General features: G+C 32.1%; 1 long non-coding RNA gene across 1 annotated transcript; it reads left to right on the top strand.

Moving 5' to 3' along the window:
• The first annotated feature begins 1,553 nt into the window (after window positions 1–1,553).
• On the top strand, window positions 1,554–2,444 carry LOC103501002 (uncharacterized). Its single transcript, XR_001764098.2, has 2 exons — window positions 1,554–1,941; window positions 2,095–2,444. It is a non-coding gene; the product is annotated as an uncharacterized LOC103501002 (long non-coding RNA).
• Window positions 2,445–4,484: the final 2,040 nt, after the last annotated feature.

Here is a 4,484-nt window from a genome sequence, read left to right as displayed (position 1 = left end):
CAAATCACATTTGAGTATAAAGTCGATCAAAGTTTAACTTTTCAAAGTCAAAAGTCAACACTTTGACTTTTGCAACTTTGACCATTTCCATCATTTCTAAGCTTTTGAATATGATTTTGTATTCATATTTTTAATATTTAAATCACATTTAAATATAATGCTCTATAATCGACAACTATATCACATATATTCGTCGGTTTCTCGCTCTATACCTAATTCGAACAATTTGAAATAATTCAACATATTGTTCTAAGTTAATTCCATATGAGCTAGTAGGGGAACCTAATAGATCTATAGATCATAGGCTCCAAGGATTCGAGATTAACTGGCTAAACCAATTTAAATCAAGCTAATCAACATTCGTCAACTAATGGGTCATTCCACTAAAGTGTCGTAGTTGCACTCCCCTCACTATAGATATATTTGTGTCCGTCTAATATGTTCGTAACCTCCAAAATATCGTTTTACCCTCAAGACTACATCTTGCTCCTTAAGTTTCACTGATCCACTTTTGAACATTTGGTTTAAGGTCCAACCTATAAATCGAATCCCTCTCAGGCCAATGAGAGGACGAGTCCCTTGCTCAAGACTTGGATTAATTCCTTAAGGGAACAACCGATCTACTAACCATAAAACAGGTAGATTCATTGTGCACCCTATGTCCCTAGCCATCCTTTCGGTCTTTCCTGAAATTGGAGGCTTATTAGGCCAGCGCCGTCGAACTACCCTCACCTATGCAGATATAAGGATAACCGTTTGAACAGAAGTACATAGTTAGCTCATGATTGAGATTAAGTTACCTAAGTCATCATAATCGAAATAATTAGTTTATAAAGTCAATGATGTTAAAACTTAAAAGTGACTATTTCATGGTTCCAGTCTTATGCAAACTCTTTACATAGGATGCCCCCACTCCCATGTCTCTACATGAACGACTCAGGATCGCATCGTTTGTACTAATTATGTAGCGGGTCGCATCCATAGTGTTGTCGAAATAAAGCGCCCAACCTTATTCATACACTATAAACCGTTTGGGCTATAAGCTCGAACTTGATCCACATTTATGTCTCTACAAAAATTTCAAGTCTACACTAGATAGCCTCGGGACCTTAGTTAATTGATTCAAGATTATAGTATTCTATTTTCACTAATAATTCCTCAACAACCACTTTATTGAATAGAATATAATTTTAACTACAAACTACGAGTTTTATGACATAAATTCCAACATGAGAAACTCAAATAACCTTATTTTGAGCGATACAAAATAGAAAAGATATTGAAAATCAAGTATTTATTGACTTTAAACTTTTTTAGTTAAATCTTATAGGTTTGTCAAATATGTCATATCATTTTAGATGTGTGTTCTAAAAGTTATAATCACTGTAAGAAATTCTAGATCTCTCGATTCTCTTTACACCGTCCGGAGATATGGTGTCGAGACATAGGGCATCTTCTGATGCAACAATTGACGCATCGAGAGATGCAATATCTACCAATGCATACACCATGCATCGACATCGAGGAGAACTTTTGACACTTTAATAAATGCATTGATAGTTTACGTCAGCAGTAGTAGGATATCTCTTAATGCATTTTGGGCAGTGTCAAGAGTTATCTTTAAAAACTCTAGATATTTATCTCTTAGATTTGCAAAAAATGGGGGAAGGAAAAACAAGAAACGTTGCGAAGAAGAGGAAGGGGATATCTCATAGCTTGCCTCGGCCCTAGCTGACGCGCTTCCTCATACGGCAGCACGTCTAGGCTCGATGGTGAACGAACCATTTAAGTAGCAATGCTTCATTCTTCTGCCTTGGTTACTTCTCTCAACCCCTTCTTCATAGATCTAAGCCCACTTATAACCAGCCTTCTCAGTTCCGCTTATAACCACCGTGCAAGGAGTTCCTCAACCCTGCAATATGTCACTACTACCAAAATCTGGTTAAATTTCCTCACTTTTCTATATATTTTTCTTTTTTTTTTTTTTTTTTTCTGTTGGTGATTGGATAGGAAATTAGGAAGTCAGGATTTCAAATTCTTGATTATCTTCTACTGATCTAATTAAATTATTGCTTGTGTTTTGCTTTGATTTAGGTATTGTAATTGCGTAATTAATTATGTTTTGCCTCATCCCTATGCATCTACTAACTGGTGCTCTTAGGGATTCTATCTCTGTTACTTGCGGGAACAGTAAAATTATGGTCACTTCTGACAGCAACTTCTCCAAGAGATATATTTTTCCCCCTTTTGTATCAATAGTTTGTTCTGAATCAATGGCAGTTCTATTGTAAATGTGGGTTTCGTATATGATGATGTTTGTATAGTAGTTAAGTATGAAAATTAATCACTAGGTTGAAGATTTGTTACTTGTTAGTGTTTTAAATGTTTACAAAATATTAGTTATTGTGTGATAAATTAATATGACATATTTGGATTTTGTTCTAGGGTGTTTTAGATTTGTTATGGTAAGGGGAAAATTAGGCTTCTTATGTTTGAAACATGTTTGAATACACTAAATTCCATTTGTAGAATAGGGGTTGCCATTATGGCTGTGTAACTGATTTTAGAATTAGACAGATTGTGTTTGATTTTTGTTTTGGGTAAACAATTTAAGAGCTTCGATTATGAAACTGTTGTCCATCTTCTCAGCAAATTAATTGCCATTCTTATAAATGTTTCAACTCTGGGGAGTCAAGGTGTTTTTAGATACGTTGTTGGTTGTATTGAGAGTTAAATTGTCACGTAGATACTTTTTAGGAACTTTTAATGTTGGTTTGTTCTATTCAATTGCATTAAGTAGCAATATAATTGTGTTTCTATTTAGTAGCATTATTATTGTGCTTCAAGAATGGTTCTGGCAATTGTTCATACTTTTGATTTATTCAATGAAAATTTGCTTACCAATTTGGAAGATATAGATAGATGTACAACACATATTTGTGCAATTTTTTAAATTGGTTCTTTCCTGGAGATCGGATAAGCATATTATGATGGTTTCTAGAAGAGGTTTTCAAATTTCTAACTTATTTGGGTATATAGACTGTTTTACCCTAATTGTGGGTGCATCAACAATAAGTTTGACTTCTCTTGGTTCTCATGGAATTTGTAAGTTGCTTCTTAATATCTGTTATATTAGTTTAATGCTTGCATATGTGTGAATTCATGGAAAGTAAACAGATTTGAATATCTTGTCTTATATTGGCCATTTTCTTAAAAGCATTAAGATATGTTTTCTTGTTGTATGAATTCAACAAATTTGGAAATAAAGGTTGGTTTTATTTATTTATTTTTCAAATGGCAAACAATAAGGAAGAAGACCCTGTAACAACCCTGCCATAACAAGCAATACCCAAATATTATTCATTGATTGTAAGAGTGATGAGCAAAGAAGAACATGGGTATGTTTATTTGTTCTAGTTTGTGCTCTTCTTTTGTCATCTTCTAGGAATTTTCTTGTTTTTATATTGTGTTGGTATATATTTTTGGAAAACTAAGGAGGTCGTTGGTGGTGGAAGGGAGGGAGATCACTAAATAGATTTTTGGTGTTGTGGTTAAGATTTTGTTGAAGGAAGGTATTTTGGTGGTTATTGTTTGTCTTGTTTTGGAAGGCATTTTTCAGAAAAAAAAAAATAATAATAGCATCTTTTGACGCACTAATATGCAGCATTGAAAGATCCTCTTCTAAGATCCTCTTCTGATGCATTTCGCCCGACCCCATCCCGACGTGTTTTGGTATATCTCTCGACGATTATTTACGTCGGGAGATCCACAATTTCTTGTAGTGAATGTTATTTAGATTAAGCTGGTAAATCATGCCTTATTTTTTAATATAATTCTTATATTTGAAATATTTGATTGAGATGTTTTTCTAAAAAAATATATTATCTATATCTTTAAATATGTGTAAAGTTAGAAATTTTTTTCTTTAATTGAATTGCATTCTTCTAAACAAAAATTGTGGTAATATTTCTTTTATTTTTCAAATATGAGAATAAATTTTCAATATTATCTTTAATTTTATTTGTTTTTCATGCTTATATTGAAACTTATTTGATTGTTGAATATTTAAATTATTCTCATATGAACTTTGTGAGTCTTAAATAAATTTTATATACAATGGTTATATATATTTGATTAAATTCCCCCATGTTAAAGTTTATGAAAGTTATGTATAATAGTTAATTACTTCTTAAACCCAACTCTGATTTAATGTCTACCCGAAGTTGCATAAATCAGTCAATGTTCATTGTTTTTCTCTTGCACTCGTAGTTACACATATCAATATATATTTGCTCTTGCCAACAATAATTTGAGACAAAGTTTGAAACATTGTATTAGATATTGAGCATATGTTTATATAAAAAAAATGATAAATTTCGATCAAATAATTCAATAGAATTTCCTGAAGTGAATGCTACAATATTTAGTAAGATAGAAATTATCTTAATAGAGAAGTATTTATTAGATTAGAACCATACATATAT

This window comes from Cucumis melo, chromosome 12, assembly GCF_025177605.1.
Source record: "Cucumis melo cultivar AY chromosome 12, USDA_Cmelo_AY_1.0, whole genome shotgun sequence".
NCBI classification, from domain to species: Eukaryota; Viridiplantae; Streptophyta; class Magnoliopsida; order Cucurbitales; family Cucurbitaceae; genus Cucumis; species Cucumis melo.
Note: the sequence above shows the minus strand (reverse complement) of the source record. Positions and strands in the feature narration are given on the sequence as shown.